This window comes from Xyrauchen texanus, chromosome 12 (assembly GCF_025860055.1).
Source record: "Xyrauchen texanus isolate HMW12.3.18 chromosome 12, RBS_HiC_50CHRs, whole genome shotgun sequence".
Taxonomy (NCBI): domain Eukaryota; kingdom Metazoa; phylum Chordata; class Actinopteri; order Cypriniformes; family Catostomidae; genus Xyrauchen; species Xyrauchen texanus.
Genome location: NC_068287.1, coordinates 3,480,691 through 3,501,556, shown reverse-complemented (window position 1 = coordinate 3,501,556; position 20,866 = coordinate 3,480,691). Strand labels below are relative to the sequence as shown.

The 20,866-nt window shown below is 44.3% G+C and overlaps 1 pseudogene; it reads left to right on the top strand.

The window, feature by feature from the left end:
* Positions 1–20,866, top strand: part of LOC127652970 (centrosomal protein of 112 kDa-like) — a 288,819-nt pseudogene that overhangs the window by 105,372 nt on the left and 162,581 nt on the right.

Here is a 20,866-nt window from a genome sequence, read left to right as displayed (position 1 = left end):
CTATTTCCTGATAGGGCATATACAGTATATACTCAAATCGCAGTCTTAGGAGCTGTTCACACAGAACTTGTTTTTGTGTTTGCATGTGCTGTTTTGTAAATGTCTATGTTAAAATGCGCTAGACGGACATCTTTGACCGCTGTGGCACGTCTTGCTGTTTTTCAGTGTCTCACACATGGATGGCATTTGTTTGTGTTGTAGGGATCGAGAGGAGCAGTTGGTTCATCTTCAGGACAGTTACAGACACAAGCAAAGCAGGCCGGGCCATTCTGTAGAACTTTAAGAAGAAGGTTGAGCTCAGTTCAAAGAAGACCTACTCCGACATGAAACAACAGGTGAGTCGCAACTGCTAACACTCACAAAGCATGCCAGATTTCTTAAGGCAAGGCAAGTTTATTTATTTAGCACATTTCATACACAATGATAATTCAAAGTACTTTACGTGTAAATGATAACGAAAACACAAGATAAAATACATTTTTAAAACCAATTAAGGACAAGAAATTAGATTGAAAAGTAATACATTTTATTTTAAAAAAATAAGTAAAAGTTATTAAAATAAATATAAATAAAAATATACTGAAATAAAATGATGCAGTGCAATCAGTAAGTGCAGCACAGTGCTCAGACAGTTAAACAGATGTGTTTTCAGTATTGGATTAGATCTGATCTCTTCTGGAAGCTGGTTCCATCTGCAGGTGTCATAATAGCTAAATCCTGTCTCACCTTGTTTTGAGTGAACCCTCTGTATGTCTAACTGACTTGATCCTAATGATCTGAGAGGTCTGGAAGGTTTCTATACATATTCAAGCATATCTGAAATGGGGATGGGCATTTTGGTCATTTTGTCTACTTGAGTACTCGTCGAGTACTCGAGGGGCAATTACATATGTATATTATGTATATAATGACAGGTCTGACAAACGTCTATGGCTGCTGCATCGAGTCTTGTTGTTCCAGTGTATCGTCTATTCATTATTATAAGCTGTTATAAAATAGTCCGTTACAACATTGGATAATCCAAATATAATGCATCATATTTTGTCATTATGTGAAGATTTGCTGCCCAACTCTGAAAGAATGTGCACAAAGCGCGTCTGTATGTTCTTCCTTCAGGTTACCGTAGTAATCTTAGGAAGTGCTCACCCGTTTTTTTTGTGACTATCTGAACAGTATATTTTCAAATAGCAGGAGATGCCATAACCGTTAAGTTGAAGTTCAGTTTTGAAGATGCTGCATTGTGTTCCATTTAACTGCGCTCTGTCTAGCTGTTTGAAACACTCGCCTGCTGTACACTGCCACATGCGCCTGGTGTGTAAGTGTAAGTGTCTGTCTCCCGAAATGTTCGCTCTTGTGAGGAAAGCCATGATGCTCTTTATTATTGTTGCTGTGATTCATGAAGCATTCCATTCAACTCGCAGAGTCTGAATTTCCACCTTTCTACTTTCTGAGGAAAGTACAATGGAATGACACTTTATATCAGATATCTAACTTGGAAACTCAAGCGGAAATCGTTCATTTTGCCGAGATGCAGGTGTGTGTTATGTCTCACAGGGCAGGGAGGTTTAGTCAGTGACAATCAATCACTTTTATTAAATAATATCCATTAACGAGTCAAAGTTCTTGCATTTAAATGATGACAAAGCATGTTTAGCAAACGTTTTACAGAGACAAGTGTTCAAAACACGGTAAATTACACTGTCTTTGTTTTGATTATTGTAACGATTGCATTGCAGCGTCGTATCAGATTGTTTGCCATAAGAAGTCTCTGGTAATCAATGTACCCCTCAAAGTCACAACGTAATCAATCTTAAAATTAAAACGTAGCTCCCTCTTTGACACGTTTGTGTTTAGTTGTCAGGTAATTGCCACTGTATTTCGAATTAAGTGAAAAGTCACATCATGCGTGATCACTATCGATCATCGATTTCATGATCGATCATTGCTGCCACGTCCAAGTACCCGAGTCCTCGAGTACTCGTGCCCATCCCTAATCTGAAATGTATTTAGGTCCTAGGCTATTGAGCGATTTATAAACAGTAATAATACTTTAAAATCAATTCAAAATGTAACTGGAAGTTACAAGTAACAGTATAAAGACCTGAGGACTGCAGTAATTTGCTCTGATTTTTTGGTTCGGGTGAGAATCTTGGCAGCTGCATTGTGAATGAACTGCAGGTGTCTACGGGTCTTTTTGGGAAGGCTGGTGAGGAGTCCATTGCTATAGTCCATCCTACAGGTGATGAATGCATGAATAAGTTTCTCAAAGTCTTGACTGGATGCAAAACATCTAATTCTGGCAAAATTTTTAGTAGGCTGATTTAGTTATTGCTTTGATGTGACTACTGAAACTAAGGTCTGACTCCAACATGACACCAATAGTCCTTACTTGATTTTTTGTCTTTAGGCCCTTGGCTCCTAGAATTTTGACTATGTTGTAAAACCAAATTAAAATTAATTTAATCAATGCACTTGCACAGAGAGTCTATGGGGCTGTAGTCATTTTGCGACAGGGCTAGATAGATCTGGGTGTCTTCTGCATAGCTATGGTATTCAATTTGGTTCTTCAAAAAATAGCCTAGTGGGAGCGTATATAGGTTGAACAGGAGCAGTGCAAGAATTCAGCCTTGTAGGACTCCACACGTCATGGATGTCTACTCAGATTCATAGTTGCCTATGTTCACATAGAAACCCCTCCCTTCTAGATAAAACCTGAACCAGCTGAAGACCATCCCAGAGAGCCCTACTCAGTTTTCAATCAGTCTTGGAGAATGTTGTGGTCAACAGTATTAAAAGCTGCAATGAGATCTAATAATACAAGGACAGATAAAGAAGAAGAGGGTGGCTAAAAGAAGCTACTGTATTCTGAAAAGATGAAAAAATGTTTTTAGCTAACCACCCTGCATCAGTGTGGAGAGGTCTAAAAGTCTTTACCAACTACAAGACACCATCCCCCAACACTGTAGAGAATTAACAATTGGCTGATGACCTAAATGTGTTTTACTGTAGATTTGAAAAGCCCAATATCACACCCCACACCTGCTCTGACCTTCACAGCACACAAACATTTACACCTAGTGCAACCCCCCTCCTCACCTCTCCTACTTCTCTACCTGCACTTAAGATCTGTGAAGAGGATGTGTGCTGGGTCTTCCGGAAACAGAAGACAAGAAAAGTACAGGGCCCAGATGGTGTTTCACCCACTTGTCTAAAATCCTGTGCTAACCAACTGGCTCCCATCTTCACACATATTTTCAATAAAACAGCAGTGTAAAATTCCCTGCTGCTTCAAATGCTCCAAAATCATTCGGTCCCAAAGAAACCCAAGATCAAAGGATTAATGACTACAGACCCGTTGCTCTGACGTCAGCTGAGGAAGTTCAACCTGCCACAGGTGCTGCTGATACAGTTCTACTCAGCAGTCATTGTCTGTCCTTTGCACTTCTATAACTGTCTGGCTTGGTTCAGCTACCAAGTCAGACATCAGAAGACTTTAAATGATAGTTTGGACTACTGAGAGAATTATAGGCGGTCCGTTACCCACCCTGCTAGAACAGTACACATCCAGAGTGATGAAAAAGGCTGGTAAAATCACTGTTTAACCCATTCACCCAGCACACTTTTTTTTTAACTGCTGCCCTCTGGCTGGTGCTACAGAGCACTGAGCAACAGAACAGCTAGGCACAGGAACAGTTTTTTCCCTCAGGCCATCCACCTCATGAACAGTTAAAACTGGCCCCAAATACTTTCCTTTTGTCAATACAAACATGTGCAACATTCAATCCATCCATTCCAACTTGTATCCATATTTAATTTATATTCTTTAACATAACCTACCTCTTTTTCAATACATTACATCACCTGCACATAGCTGTATATACATGTTTATAAAATATTCGAACAACATTATTGCTTTATTGTATATTTCTCTTTTTTTCATCAGTTATATCTTGTTTTTTTATTTTTAGGTCACTATAAGTGTAATATATATATATATATATATATATATATATATATATATATATATATATATATATATATATATATATATGTTTAAATGTATATGGTTGCATTTGCACTGGAAGCTTCTGTCACCATGACAAATTCCTTGTATGTGTAAGCATACTGTCACGAATGTAGGTGAAGGCAGACAAGGAGCGAGGATCTAGATGCAGCGATTCTTTTATTGAAACCAAACAAAAGGAAACAAACACTACAAGAACAAAGGAAATACCCGCAATGGGGAAAAATAAAGCAAAACTACAAAAACAACACGAAAGACATTAGAAGGGTTTAACGGGTAGGAGAAACAATGACGGAGAGCACGGAAACAAGCATCCACAAACATTAAAGACCGACAGGGGAATGGAGAAACAAACGGGGTTAAATACAGCGACACAGGAAGATAACAAACGATATTCAGGTGCAGACAATAACGCTGTGGCAGTGGTGATGAGGGCCGGGAACCATGGGAGATGTAGTTTCTAACACAGACAGTGAAACATGGGGTGGACAACAAGGAAAACGTGACATGGAACGTGAAAAGTGGCATGTGAAACAGAAAACACAGGAACGTGACATAATCCCCCCTCAAAAGGACCGGATTCCAGACGGTCCTAAACAACAACAAAAAAATTGAAAAAACCAACAAAAGTTCCAGGAGAGGGGGGCTAGACGCGGGGAAGAACAGACAGACCAAAGGGGGCACAAGGGACACAAAGACAGACTAAGGAGGCACAAGGGACACAGAGACAAACCAAGGAGGCACAAGGGCAAGGAGGCAGTCCAAGGGGAGCACACAGGGCAGACAGGAAGTCCGGGGGGCACAGAGGGCAGTCCACGGGGCAGGGACAGGTCCAGGAGGCCTGGGAGGTGGCCACAGGACAGGGACAGGTTCAGGAGGCCTGGGAGGTGGCCACAGGACAGGGACAGGTTCAGGAGGCCTGGGAGGTGGCCACAGGACAGGAACAGGTTCAGGAGGCCTGGGAGGCGGCCACAGGACAGGGACAGGTCTAGGAGGCCTGGGAGGCGGCCACAGGACAGGGACAGGTCTAGGAGGCCTGGGAGGCGGCCACAGGACAGGGACAGGTCTAGGAGGCCTGGGAGGCGGCCATCGGACAGGGACAGGTCCAGGAGGCCTGGGAGGCGGCCTCAGGACAGGGACAGGTCCCGGAGGCGGAGCTGAGAGGGGCTTTGGAGACGAAGCTGAGGGAGGCTCTGGAGGCTCAGGAGGCGGAGCTGAGGGAGGCTCAGGAGGCGGAGCTGAGGGAGGCTCTGGAGGCTCAGGAGACGGAGCTGAGGGAGGCTCTGGAGGCTCAGGAGACGGAGCTGAGGGAGGCTCTGGAGGCTCAGGAGGCGGAGCTGAGGAAGGCGGAGCCGAGGATGGCTCGGGAGGCCCAGGAGGTGGAGCCGAGAGAGACCCAGGAGGTGGAGCCAAGGGAGGTGGAACCATGGAAAGCTCTGGGGGCTCAGGAGGCGGAGCTGAGGGAGGCTCTGGAAGCTCAGGAGGTGGAGCCGAGGAAGGCCCAGGAGGCGGAGCCGAGGAAGGCTCAGGAGGCGGAGCCGAGAGATGTTCTAGAGGCGGAGCCCTAGAAGGCTCTGGAGTCTCTGGGAGCAGAGCCGTAGGAGGCTCGGGAGGCGGAGCCGTAGGAGGCTCGGGAGGCGGGGCCGAATGAGGCTCGGGAGGCGGAGCCGTAGGAGGCTCAGGAGGTGGAGCCATAGGGTGCTCTAGAGGCGGAGCCCTAGAAGGCTCTGGAGTCTCTGGGAGCTGAGCTGAAGGAGGCTCGGGAGGCGGAGCCGTAGGAGGCTCGAGAGGCGGAGCCGTAGGATGCTCGAGAGGCGGATCCCTAGAAAGCTCTGGAGTCTCTGGGAGCAGAGCCGTAGGATGCTCGGGAGGCAGAGCCGTAGGAAGCTCTGGAGTCTCTGGGAGCAGAGCCGTAGGAGGCTCGGGAGGCGGAGCCGTAGGGAGGCTCGGGAGGAGGAGCTCGAGTGAAGGCTCTGCTCCCAGAGACTCCCAGAGAGCCTGGAAGGCTCGAGTGACTTGAGGGGCGGAGCCCTGGGAGGCTCGAGAGACTTGAGAGGCGGAGCCCTGGAAGGCTCGAGAGGCTCGAGAGGCGGAGCCCTGGATGGCTCGAGAAGCTTGAGAGGCAGAGCCCTGGGAGGCTCGGGAAGCTCGAGAGGCGGAGCCCTGGAAGGTTCGAGAGGTGGAGCCCTGGAAGGCTCGAGAGGCGGAGCCCTGGAAAGCTCGAGAGGCTTGAGAGGCGGAGCCCTGGAAGGCTCGAGAGGCTTGAGAGGCGAAGCCATGGAAGACTCGAGTGACTTGAGAGGCGGAGCCCTGGAAGACTCGAGAGGCTTGAGAGGCGGAGCCCTGGAAGACTCGAGTGACTTGAGGGGCGGAGCCCTGGAAGACTCGAGTGACTTGAGGGGTGGAGCCCTGGAAGACTCGAGTGACTTGAGGAGCGGAGCCCTGGGAGGCTCGAGAGACTTGAGAGGCGGAGCCCTGAAAGGCTCGAGAAGCTTGAGAGGCAGAGCCCCGGGAGGCTCGGGAAGCTCGAGAGGCGGAGCCCTGGAAGGCTCGAGAGGCTTGAGAGGCTAAGCCATGGAAGACTCGAGTGACTTGAGAGGCGGAGCCCTGGAAGCCCTGGGAGGCTCGAGAGGCGAAGCCCTGGAAGGCTCGAGAGGCAGAGCCCTGGAAGGCTCGAGTGACTTGAGGAGCGGAGCCCTGGGAGGCTCGAGAGACTTGGCAGGCGGAGCCCTGGGAGGCTCGAGAGGAGCCCTGGGAGGCTCAAGAGACTTGAGAGGCAGAGCCCTGGGAGACTCGAGTGACTTGAGGAGCGGAGCCCTGGGATGCTCGAGAGACTTGAGAGGCGGAGCCCTGGGAGGCTCGGGAGGAGGAGCCCTGGAAGACTCGAGAGACTTGGGAGGCGGAGCCCTGGGAGGCTCGGGAGGAGGAGCCCTGGAAGACTCGAGAGTCTTGGGAGGCGGAACCCTGGGAGGCTAGAGAGACTTGAGAGGCGGAGCCCTGGGAGGCTCGGAGGCGGAGCCCTGGAAGACTCGAGAGACTTGGGAGGCGGAGCCCTGGGAGGCTCGTGAGGAGGAGCCCTGGCAGACTCGGGAGACTTGGGAGACAGAGCCCTGGGAGGCTCGAGAGGATTCCTGGGAACCTCGAGAGACTTGAGAGGTGGAGCCCTGGGAGGCTCGGGAGGAGGAGCCCTGGAAGACTCAAGAGACTTTGGAGGCGGAGCCTTGGGAGGCTCGGGAGGAGGAGCCCTGGAAGACTCGATAGACTAGGGAGGCGGAGCCCTGGGAGGCTCGAGAGGAGTCCTGGGAGGAGTCCTGGGAGGCTCGAGAGACTTGAGAGGTGGAGCCCTGGGAGGCTTAGGGAGGAGGAGCCCTGGAAGACTCGAGTGACTTGAGAGGCGGAGCCCTGGAAGGCTCGAGAGGCTTGAGAGGCTAAGCCATGGAAGACTCGAGTGACTTGAGAGGCGGAGCCCTGGAAGGCTCGAGAGGCTTGAGAGGCGGAGCCCTGGAAGACTCGAGTGACTTGAGGAGCGGAGCCCTGGGAGGCTCAAGAGGCGAAGCCCTGGAAGGCTCGAGAGGCAGAGCCCTGGAAGGCTCGAGAGGCTTGAGAGGCTAAGCCATGGAAGACTCGAGTGACTTGAGGAGCGGAGCCCTGGGAGGCTCGAGAGGCGAAGCCCTGGAAGGCTCGAGAGGCAGAGCCCTGGAAGGCTCGAGAGGTGGAGCCCTGGAAGGCTCGAGAGACTTGGCAGGCGGAGCCCTGGGAGGCTCGAGAGGAGCCCTGGGAGGCTCAAGAGACTTGAGAGGCGGAGCCCTGGGAGACTCGAGTGACTTGAGGAGCGGAGCCCTGGGAGGCTCGAGAGACTTGAGAGGTGGAGCCCTGGGAGGCTCGGGAGGAGGAGCCCTGGAAGACTCGAGAGACTTGGGAGGCGGAGCCCTGGGAGGCTCAGGAGGAGGAGCCCTGGAAGACTCGAGAGTCTTGGGAGGCGGAACCCTGGGAGGCTCGAGAGACTTGAGAGGCAGAGCCCTGGGAGGCTCGGAGGCGGAGCCCTGGAAGACTCGAGAGACTTGGGAGGTGGAGCCCTGGGAGGCTCATGAGGAGGAGCCCAGGAAGACTCGGGAGACTTGGGAGACGGAGCCCTGGGAGGCTCGAGAGGATTCCTGGGAGGCTCGAGAGACTTGAGAGGCGGAGCCCTGGGAGGCTCGGGAGGAGGAGTCCTGGAAGACTCAAGAGACTTTGGAGGCGGAGCCTTGGGAGGCTCGGGATGAGGAGCCCTGGAAGACTCGAGAGACTAGGGAGGCGGAGCCCTGGGAGGCTCGAGAGGAGTCCTGGGAGGCTCGAGAGACTTGAGAGGCAGAGCCCTGGGAGGCTTCGGGAGGAGGAGCCCTGGAAGACTCGAGAGACTTGGGAGGCGGAGCCCTGGGAGGCTCGGGAGGAGGAGCCCTGGAAGACTCGAGAGATTTGGGAGGCAGAGCCCTAGAAGGCTCGAGGGGCGCTGGCTCTTGGACGGTCATGGCTACTGGCGCTGGCTCTGGGACGGTCATGGCTGCTGGCGCTGGCTCTTGGATGGTCATGGCTACTGGCGCTGGCTCTTGGACGGTCGAGGCTACTGGCACTGGCTCAGGGACGGTTGAGGCTACAGGTGCTGGCTCAGGAACAGTCGAGGATACAGGCGCTGGCTCAGGGACGGTCAAGGCTACAGGCGCTGGCTCTGGGACGGTCGAGGCTACAGGCGCTGGCTCTGGGACGGTCGAGGCTACAGGCGCTGGCTCTGGGACGGTCGAGGCTACAGGCGCTGGCTCGCTGACCGTGGCAGGCGTGGGCGCTGACTCGTTGAACGTGGCAGGCGTGGGTGCTGGCTTGCTGACCGTGGCAGGCGCAGGTGCTGGCTCGCTGATCGTGGCTGGCGTGAGCTGGAGAGCGGAAGCCTTTCTTCTCCTCCCGCTGCTAGATCCATTTGTGGGTCGGTCTTTCTGTCACGAATGTAGGTGAAGGCAGACAAGAAAAAGCCTCTTTTCCATGGACAATAGCTACTTTTACACTATCAGGCCAGTGCAAGCCAGGGCTATCAATGAGCCAGCCATACTCAATAGCCTCGGACCTCGAGACCAAAATCTATATGCATTCCCAATATCAGGTCAATAGCCCTGCAACGTTGCCCTAAATTTCACCCTGAATATGCTGCCCTGGTGCCAGCGTCACACACCCCGCCCATTTCACAAGCAAGAGGGAAGCTCAAGCTGAGTTATCAAGTTATTTAGAATATTAAATGTAAATTGTATATAAACATTAGCTAGCTAGAAAGTTAAGTTAGCGTTGATAATTCAATAACTGTAACTGCCATGGTGTCCTGAGTGGTCTCTCCACTAACAGTAGAACGATGTTCCAACACATGTCCATTATCTTGAACCATGGAAAGTTATTAATTTGGGCACCGCTTTGTCCATTGTGCATTTTAACAGATTTGTACTGTGCCCGCTGGTTTTTACGTTTCCCCGAACCTGTATCATAGTGTGTAGGATACTCAACCTGGCAAGTTCACCGATATTTGTGCAGCATAACTCCGCCTTTGATATTGACCCTGCCTCAATCCCCAGTTGGCCCTGTTTGTCCCAAGGGTAATCGATAGACCAAAGACCATTTTCCATTGACCCAGAGGAAGCCCAGTGGAGACACGATGAAGCCACAAAAGTAACAGTGAGAACATAACTGTCCCTGGCATGCACTAGCATGAGTCCAGTCTGGAACAGTTCAGCACTTTCCCCTACAGAAAAGGTCACTAATGTCAGAGGCAGAGGGTTGAGATAATGCCTGTCAAGTCAAATTTTATAAACAACAACAATTCAGACAACAATACTAGATCGCTCCCATTATAATCAAAATAATTATTTTGTCGCATTGCATACATACTTTAGTCCCACTCTACTTTCCCTATTCATCTGAAATTAAATAGTTTTATTTACAAATGTAATGTGTGTTAATTAGGGCTGCAGCTAGTGATTATCTTGATAATCAATGAATCTTTGATTATTTCTTCAAATATTTTCAGATTTATTGATTAATAAATTTCAAATGCCACATTTTATTTCCTGTATTTTATTAAATAATTGTATATGTTTTTCACTTAAACTCGACTCCACATTCTGCTCACAAAACACATATCCATCTTATCAATAATGACATTCGTGGTCAATTATCTCCATTATTAATTACAAAAATGTATCGGTTAATTGTTGCAACACTAGTGTGATTGATTGCTATGAATTTTATTTGTTGTATATTTCAATAACAAGAATCAGCTTCATCGGAAAATTAGACAACGCAAGAACATCACAGAAATACTTTTGATATCAAACCGTAAACAGACATGCACAAAACACTTGCACACTTTGGATAAGCCAGTAAGAACTGTGGAAATGGTGTTTTCATGCAAAATCGATGTAATGGGAAAAAAATGTATTGATGTATTCGACTGATTTATTCTTAAGCCATTTATGACTTTACAACGAAAAGGAAATTCTCATTTCCGATTAAGTCGTTTGCTTGACCTTACTTGTTGTCGGCTTATTAAGCATGATCAGTGTAAGACTGTGAGTGTAAAGGCACTCCTTGTCAGTTGCATCATTGTTTGGTTCTTAGGTCAATGTAAACTAATCCTAACCTAAAGTCATATTTACAAGTTTCCAAACTGCTACAATGAGCACTTCTGTAGAAAAAAATAGTCACTGAATTTGACAAAGTATCAAACGTTTGAAAGGTATTACGAAGTTTGATTGAGACACTTGAGTAAATGAGATATGCTTCACACCACTTTGTTCTCAGTGTTGTTTTTCTGATTTCATATTTACCCACCCCATATGTCATGTAAAAAAAATGCATTGGTCTCTTTGTGTCTTAAGTGAGCAATTTGTTTGATAGAATAAACTGTACTTGTGGACCAGACTGGCATAGCAATGACTTGAGCAATCAATCACTGATCTTGAGGGTGTCTTTGTCCTGTAGATTGTTCCAGAGTGTCCAGACATCGAGTGATCTTGATAATAAATCAGTTGCTCTCACTGGATTCTCACATGTGGCAGTGTGCAACTCTTGTCAGACAACAGATTATACCTCAATCAGTTGTGTCAGCCGTGATCTAGTGGTTAGCACATGTGTTACAATATGTTGAGCTGTGGCGCTCATGCCAGCAATGTGGGTTTGAATTCAGACTGTGCTGTTTTGACATCCCATTTTTCCCTTCTGCTGAAAAAAAATCTATATTGTTACCTCGATTAGCCCCCTCAGCATGGATTAAGATCAGCTTTCATGCTGTTTGACAGCAAAGCATGACTAAGTCACATAGTATTAGATGGACAAACAACTACTCATACAGACACATTCACTTTATGATCGTGCGTACACTCACCATTTCCATCACAACAATTCCAACAACTCCAGCCCAAAAAACAGCCATGCACTCTGTGCCACCCCTCTGCATGAACACATGGCACATGACTGCAGCCACGCATCACATCCTGCGCACAGATGCTGAAGCGGGCCGCAGCGGCGCCACACAGATTCACCGCCACAGCTGTGTCCAATGTGTGCGCAACCAGACATTCACGCTGTTGTTACTTAGCCTTTAAAAAGCTCTGATTTAGATTTATGTACCCTACATTTCACAAAATGACACCACAAAGGATATTGATTATGGATAATCATGGATAATCTCTCCTCATTAAAGTAAACATGAAATATAAATAGTCTTATTTAATTTTTTAATCGATGTTGCTGGTCTTATGGTGCATGGTTTATCAGTGCACATTAGGAATGGGTGATAAAGCTACCAAAAATGTTGTATATCTCAATATTTTTCAGCCTGTTGATGATATTTGATGTTAACACATTTACCAAACATTTGTTGGAAGGGCTGAACCTTTGAAACGTGTCGGCCTGGAGTCATTGCACTGACGCACATTTCACATTACACACAAACACACACACACACCAGAGCCCTTCTACCAATTGGAGCCTACAAGTTTAGCATAAAATAGCATAATGTGGCAGTCCCATAGACATTCTATGGGTGGAACTGTCATAACTTTATTTTAGAGCTCCTTGGTAGAAACACACTAGTTGACCATTACGCTCTCCTTCTATGATAGAGCCGTGGAGGTTTTTATCTCTATAAATAAAAGAATCTTTGAATAACACACAAAAGTGCTTCAGTGATACAATGATAGAGAAAGGAGCTCTTAATGCTATTTGATGTACAAAACAAGTCCAGATGGGACTTGTGACAGTAATCAAGTATTTTTTAGTCTATGTATGGCACATTTTCATTACCACACAAGCACACCAAATGTTAACATCATCAAAACACAGAATGAGACGTTTTTGACTACAAGCACTCTTCATGTGGATTTGGTGTTGCTGCTCTGACGCGAATCATTAACGTACCTTAGCAGATTGTGGAGGATGAGAGTTTAAGAGATTTAATGCCCATTGCAATGAAAATGCAACCTATGGGGAAACTAGTTCTTTCAATTAGTCAAACTCCCAATTTGACTTTGGGAAACGTTTAATGTTACTTGAATTGGTGATATTTTAGTCTCTATAAGTGTAGCTTTCTTAGCTGCTAGGTCCTCCTCAGACTCATTTGATGGGTCTGTCGGTTTCAATTTTGATACTGGTTCAGATGGAAGTTAGTGAGCATTTTCGGGGATGCAAAGAGATACTGCAGCTTGACCATATCTCTCCCAAACTTGGTTCACCACTTGCGGGTGAAGTCTCCATAGTTATTATGGCCGGGGAGATAAGTTACATATTGAATAAGTGTGCACTGCTCCACACAATCAGTTTAAACATTGTGGACATCCTGGAAATGTATGTATGCCAATTTTAGCCACAGGAAGTGGGCTACAACATTAGTGTAGTTTAGGAAGTACAAAACATTATTATTTGGGATTTTTTTTTGCAGAAATTAACACAATAAATTTCCCACCCCTATTATTTGTCTACATACAGTTTTACAAAAATATTTTATTGTGAATAAACATAGTGTGCAAAAACTACAAATTCACTCACTTCTTGTTTTTGAACACAGTTGAATTTTATTATAAAACTGAAGTGTTATTGTGGGACCCAGTCAAGTTAATTGTTTTAATACAATTCTGAGTTGTTATTATAATTATTATTATTTTGAGGATTAGATTTGTTATTTGGCATCAGTAATGCATTTCTGTCGTATTTACCTCACCTAAACCTGGAGCTTGGCAGATTATTTTGGCAGAAAACTGAAAGTGAAAGTTTCAATGTTCCTCATAACAAATCTGTTGGAACCGCTCACGTTTTTAAAATTAAATCACAGCATTTTTGTGGTTTAATATCACATATGACCATATCCTGGTTTTAGTGTAACTTTGATTAATTGTACAGCCCTGAAGGATCATAAAATTATTGTAATGATGTGCTCTTTAGTAAATGTAGTGGCATGTCCAAATAAAAAGTGCTTTAAATGTATTGCAGTTTAACTTACACTTGCTAGGGATATCAACCTGCGAATGGCTTACTTATAGTTGATTCTGCATATTACATACATCACCTTTAACCAATAATATCATATACAGAGTGATGTGAAAAGTATTTTAGATATTTTAAAATATTTGTATTTTTAATATTATTTTAAACATTCGCAGATAATAATTTTTTTTATTCTGCAGTATAGTTCCTAAAGTTAATGTACATTTGTTTTAAAGGAGTTTTAGATATTTATATTGGAAAAAAAGCCAAAACAAAAACAAATCAAAAACATATTTTGTTGCGGTGTATAATGGGGTGAAGACTTCCTCTCTCACTTAAATCTTTAACTCACAAAAAAAAAAAAACTCTCTTACTAATAAAGCTGCGTATTGCCAGTTTAATTTGATAAGTCACGAGCTATCATGTTATAATCTAGCTGCATTAAGTGTGCACGCTCGAGGGACAAGTGTCCCCGCGACAGAGTGTGCCTCAGCCGGATGCAGTTTCAATCTCTCCCCTTTAGATTGGGACATTCACGCAACTCATAGAAGAGGCGCTGACACACAGAGAAATGCCAGTTTCGGAGTTTGTATTTATTTATATGATTTGCTTCTGTATTATTTGAACTTTAAAAAAGCTACAACACATTAAATATAATTGCATTAGAGATGTAACACCGGGTTGTTTCCTTTAAAGAGCTCCGTCTCCCAAACAGTTCCATTTTTGACTCATCAGTCCACAGAAGATTCACTCAAAAGGTTTGAAGATCATCAAGGTGTGTTTTGGCAAAATTCAGACAAGCCTGGGACTAACTTCTAACTTCTGGGTTAGAAGTGGTTTTCGCCACACCACGCTTCAATGGATGCCATTTTTGACTAGTGTCATTCTGATAGTGGAGTCATGAACAGTGACCTTTACTGATGCGAGAGAGGCCTGCAGTTCCTTGGATGTTGTCCTTGGCATTTTTGTGACTTCCTGGATGAGTCATCGCTGTGCTCTTGGAGGAATTCTTGAAGGTCGGCCACTTCTGGGAAGGTTCACTACTGTGCCAAGTTTTCTCCATTTGGAGGTAATGACTCTCACTGTGGTTCTTTAGAGTCCCAGAGCCTTTGAAATAGCTTTGTAACCCTTCCCAGGCTGATGTATATCAGTCACCGTTTTCCTCATAATTTCTGGAATTTCTTTTGGCCTTGGCATAGTGTGCTACTGGGTGAGACCTTTTAACCAACTTCATGCTGCAGAAAAAGTTATATTTAGGTGTTGATTTGATTGAATAGGCCCAGCTAGTATTGGATACATTTTTTGCTTCAATAACATTATCAATTAAAAAACTTATTTTGTCTTTTCTCAGAAAATCAGGAAATACAGCACTTTTCACAGCACTGTAGCTCACTTTTCATTATCCAATATAAAGTCTCTTCCTATGTCACATTACAGACATTGAATGTGTTGTGATACTATTCATTTTCAACTTATAAAGGCCATGTGAAATCTAGACATATAAAGATAATACAGATGTCATATCTTGAAATATGTGTCAATGCTCATATATATTTTAAATTAAGTTTTTGTAATTTAGTCCAACAAAGCAGATTTTCCTTGTTTAGGACACCTCTTGATTTCTAACAAACACACATTTTGCCTTGTTTATTAATACATGCCTATATGGAGCTTTTACCGAATATGTAGTCAATGTTTCTGTTTTATCATGGTCCTGATGCTGTTGTGCTAATGAAGATATTTAAATGTGTTGTCCTCAAAGTAGCCCAGCAGCTCTCAGTGCATGTGAAATGTAGGCTGCACCATCTGCTTTGCTTCAAAAAGACTCTGAGTCTTATCATCAACACTAATGTCAAAGCATAAAATGAAAACAAACTCCCCCTGTGTCATTCCGATGAATTTCAGCTAATGGAGAGATCTGTACTGGACCAAAGAACTCATTTTGTACTTTTTTTGTAGCTTTAATGCAAAATGCTCAAATTTGAAGATAACACACAATGACATTCTTCAATCTAGAAATTACATTTAGTAGAGATGCAAATGTATGACACCGCACAAACATTGGACTATTGCAAAGCTAACATTAGTGTTGCCATTTTGCTTCTGTGGATTGCAAAAAGAACCATATCAAGTCATTCGTTTGGGAATGGGACAGCACTGGTCACGTTGTGTGTTTCATGCTGTAGATTCAAATGAACTGACTCATTTGACTTGTTCATTTGCGAATCAGACCACACTGCTCACTCGCACTGTATGTGTCCTAAATGACACACTATACACTATGCACATATAAAATATATTTTGCTCTCAGCCATGTAGTGTATGAATTTTCAAAGTGTAGTATCATCCCAAATGGAACACTTAATGGTTTTTACTTCACAGAAGCATTCAGTGTTTAACAGCTGATGGAATTGATGTTTCAAACACACATGATGTGTTGCCGCTAGCTTTAGCGCGTTAGCCAACCTCAGTTCAACACTTGTATCTCAAACAGCGTACATATTCAAACAGCGTGGGGTGATGATAAAGCGTTCAACTCACATTTGTAAGGTGCTGCATCCACTGAAGATTCGCTAGCTGCTACATTCTTCATTATTTACAACTGTTTTGTCAGACCAGCAGTGCAGCCAGGTAACTCCGCTCCTTCCACTAGAATAGTGCAGAAGTGTGCGATTTGGGAGGTGCCTTATGTTTTGCACTGTAGATTCAAAAGAACCATCTCAAAACAGTCATTCATTTGGAAATAAGGCTTCTCTGGTTATGTTGTGTTTCGCAGTGTACATTCAAAAGAACCGGCTCATAAGAGCCATTTGTTTGGGAATCAGACTACACTACCATAGTCACATTATGTGTTTCATACTTTAGATTCAAAAGAGTCATTCATTTGGGAATCAGACTTCACTGGTCGCACTGTGTGTTTTGCATTGCAGATTCAGTAGGGGCAGCACTGGTATTTTAATATGATATTCCGTTTGCATCGGTAAACAAATTGCACTATTGTGAACCATTAACAAAACCAAAAGTTATGATAATCATATGGTTACAGTATTTTTTCAAATATTGTACCAGATCTGACTTATTGGTTCACAACTATTGTTGGGTATAAACTGATTACAAAGTAATTAGTTACTGTAATCTAATTTCTTTTAGTCCAAAAAAGGAGTGTTTAACATTACATTAAAAATTATTATAACCAGATTACATTTACTGACTTTCGATGAAGTTAATTACTTTTAAGTACATTACTTGTGTTACAGATATTTCTAAAAAGTAATATGTACTTTGAAACATGAATTATTGTTATATGTACATATATGTGTGTATTATGTACATCTGTTTTGACAGGTGAAGGAACAGCGACAATGAAAAAGGTGGAAATATAGACATTGTTTTGAAATTTTTGATCAGAAAAACAAACTATTCATCATCAATATTTTTGTGATTACTTTTTCCATGACGCATTCTGCAAAATAATCTTATTTGTAGTGGATTAATATTTTTGAGTAACAAACACTGTTCTCAATACTACTCGAGACATTTTATAAAAGTTGAACTATTTCCATTGTGACTCATCTCTATTATGTACTAAGTTCTTCAGTGTATTTGCAGTCAATAATGACTTGAACTTCCATTGGAAGCTTTTAACAGGTGAAGTCATTGGCAGTGTGTGTGGGCAGAGTTTCTCTAGAGCATTGCACTGGCCAGTGTTAGTGTGTGTATGTGTGTATGTGTGTGTGTGTGTTTAATGGTCATGTTGTGGGCGAGTGTTAGATGATCCTGAAACTGCTGCCCACATCCTGCTCATGATCTCTCTGATTCACCTTTCTAGAGACTTCCTCTGTTTCCACCCGTGTCTCTTGCAATTTTCATCTGCCCATCATTCAGCCCACATCAAAGTGTCCAAAATTGTTTCAATACCACCCCTTCTCTCTTGCTTTCTCTCTGTCCATTTTTATCCATCTGTTTATAGCTGCATTAGTAGAAAGGAAGTCCTCTGAATAGTGAAACATTGACTTGAGTTGAATCAGATGATTTGTGATTGAATCTGTTGTGCTGATCCTGTTGAACACACTGTCTACACCGGACGTGAGTGTTGTGCCGCTAGTAAATAACTCAATTATAATCAATCAAGCCATCTACACTGGAATACTGCACATTTCGACAAAAATAGCAGGTCATTATGGATCCATACAGGATATTTGCAAACTGTATACAATATACATATTGCATACTACATTCTTGCAAAAATAGTAGTTTGTATTCTATTCTGAAAATATCCAACCTCTCACAAAACCAAGACATCAGCAGGCATTTTTATTGTCATACTGTCATGTACTTGAGGGCTGCCACTGTGTAATCTCTTATTTCTGCTGTAATTCACTCTGGGTTTTTTTTTTTCTTCTGTTTTCAGATGGAGAAAGTGGAGACAGATCTGATTCGCTGTAAATCACAGCGAGAGAAACAGTCTAAAGAGTTCAGCTACCAGCTAGAGGAGCTCCAGCACAGATACGAACAACAGGTCAGAATGTAAACAATATGTTTTTACATATCTTTACATATGTTTTTCTCTTGCTTGCTGTGGTTCAAATTCATTTATGGTTCATTAAAGCATGACAAACAGTTTTGTGCTGGTAGAAACATAAATTAATTAATCAATTTACTCAGCCCAATTGATATTACACTGACGGTCTAGACGATTGGACAAGCTGTCGCACAATCACATATATTTATACATTTCAGTCACATCGCATTTAAGTTTCCTTATCATATCATTCCAGTCAGTTTCTTCTGATTAAAAAGTAATTTGTTATTAATTTAATCAAAATCCCATAAACTGATAAAATGTCACCTTTTTACAGATATAAGAAGTTTAATTTACTGACAGGAATGGGCCTGTTATCTTTGGTGCAATCTATCTTTTCAAGATTGAAATTGCAAATATTGTTCATCGCACAATCTTATCTTATTGCTTTTTAGCAATAGATATTATATTGCATTCTAGAAGGAAATAGCTGTGCTAGCAGTGTTGTAGTGTTAAATTGGAAGGGAAATCTTTCTGGAGAGAGCTGTTTGTTAGCATTCCCATTCATCTTAAAGGCAGTTGCCACAGGTGTATACTATATGAATATGACCATTTTTGCTCATGGGTACTCCATTCAGGGCATGGAAGTTGTCGTTAGATGTGTTGACAAAGTGTTTGGGATTTTTAATGCGCTTGACCAGAGTTGTTTCTCTCTCCCACACATCTCTTATATTTGACTGATATTTTCTATATTTTATTATGTATAAATATTTGGAATTGAAAGTCATTTATCTCCATGTGAGTATCTGTTTAACTTGTAAGACTTCACTGAGCAACCTTGAGCGGGCATCCACATCAATCAAACCAAGTGCGGTGGAGAACGAGAGCGCAATTATTTTTATTAAACTGTGCAGTTTGATCAAATGTTTGTTCCCCTTCTGTCACTCATTCGACATTGTGTCGATGTAGTTACACTAGGGGTCAATCCTGGGAGACCCAGACATCTCTGATCTTTGAGAAAAGGCCAAAGAAAATTGGCGAGTAGAATTTGCATGCCACTCCCCCGGACATACGGGTATATAAAGAGCTGGAATGCAACCACTCATTCAGACTTCTCCTTCGGAGATGAGCGGTTGTATTTCACTGAGCTGAATTACTCTGCCAGCCATTCATCTCCCGCTCTTATGAGCTGTTGGTTTCTACGGCGCATTACGGCGGTTGTCCCCCTCTCACACTGTCTCTGTTGTGCAGAGAAACACCCCTGGGCACTTCAGCAGTAAAAGAGTATATTTTATAAAAAGAAAAAAATATTATACTTTCTCTAAAAGAGAATATTCCTACTAAAAGAGTGGCACTTACGAAAGTGTCTTTTTCAAGATGCCTTTTCGTTTGTGTGTTATTCCTGGTTGCGGTGCTATCACTGTGCTTCTGACGGCCACGATCGCTGTCTCATGTGCTTGGGTGCTACCCACGTGGAGACGGCGTTTGTGGATGGTTCATGCCCTCATTGCAAGAGTATGACCATGGCTATGTTGCGGTTGCGGCTTTCCTTCGTCAGAGGGAAAGCCACCCTAGTGGCTTGGTCCTTCTACCTACCGGTATAAAGGGGAGTCGGTTAGCACGGGGGGTGCTCTTGGGACTTCAATGGGAGCCTCTCCACCGGGAAACCCCAAACAGACCTCCCATTCCCTAGCATGCTCGTATGTCCCGGTTGAGTTCTGGGATGAGACCACGGGCCCGTCTCAGGGTGGGTTCGCGATCTCATTCTGGGCTCGCGAAGAGGATGAGCTATCGATTGCAGCATCGGAGAATGGGCTCGTCATGTCTGACGTGGAAGACTCGGCTGGAATCCACCCTTGGGTGCGGTAGCCCAGTCGCAGGCTGATGCGGAGCTGGCAGCCATGCTTGCCTGGGCAGCCGGGAGTGTCGGGCTGGAGTGGAACCTTCCCCCCTGAACCCTCACGTGGCTGGGGTGCCGTGTGCAACAGTCAAGTCAAGTCAAGTGGTTTTTATTGTCGTTTCAACCATATACAGTTAGTACAGTACACAGCAAAACGAGACAACGTTCCTCCAGGACCATGGTGCTACATAAAAACAACAAAGGACCAACATAGGACCACATGAGACTACACAACGAAATAAAATACCTATATAAACTACCTATATATACCTATATAAAGTGCACGTGCAAACATGTGCAAAAAGTACAGGACAGTACAACAAATTAATGACAATGAACAGGACAATAGACAGTGCAGCGCCGACCAGTACTCAGTAGTGCAAAAAGATGACAGTTTCTAAAAATGTAAACATAACATACTATGAGATAATGTTCTATGCACATAGCAGTTATTGAGGTAGCAGACAGTTATAAAGTGACAGTTATTAAAGTGCAACTCAGGACACGTGTGTGTCAAACCAGTCTCTGAGTATTGAGAAGTCTGATGGCTTGGGGAAGAAGCTGTTACACAGTCTGGCCGTGAGGGCCCGAATGCTTCGGTACCTCTTGCCAGACGGGAGGAGGGTAAAGAGTTTGTGTGAGGGGTGTGTGGGGTCAGTCCACAATACTGGTTGCTTTGTGGATACAGTGTTTTTTGTAAATGTCTTTGATGGAGGGAAGAGAGACCCCAATGATCTTCTCAGCTGTCCTCACTATTCTCTGCAGGGCTTTGCGGTCCGAAACGGTGCAAGTCCCAAACCAGGCAGTGATGCAGCTGCTCAGGATGCTCTCAATAGTCCCTCTATAGAATGTAGTGAGGATGGGGGTTGGGAGATGTGCTTTCCTCAGCCTTCGAAGAAAGTAGAGACGCTGCTGGGCTTTCTTG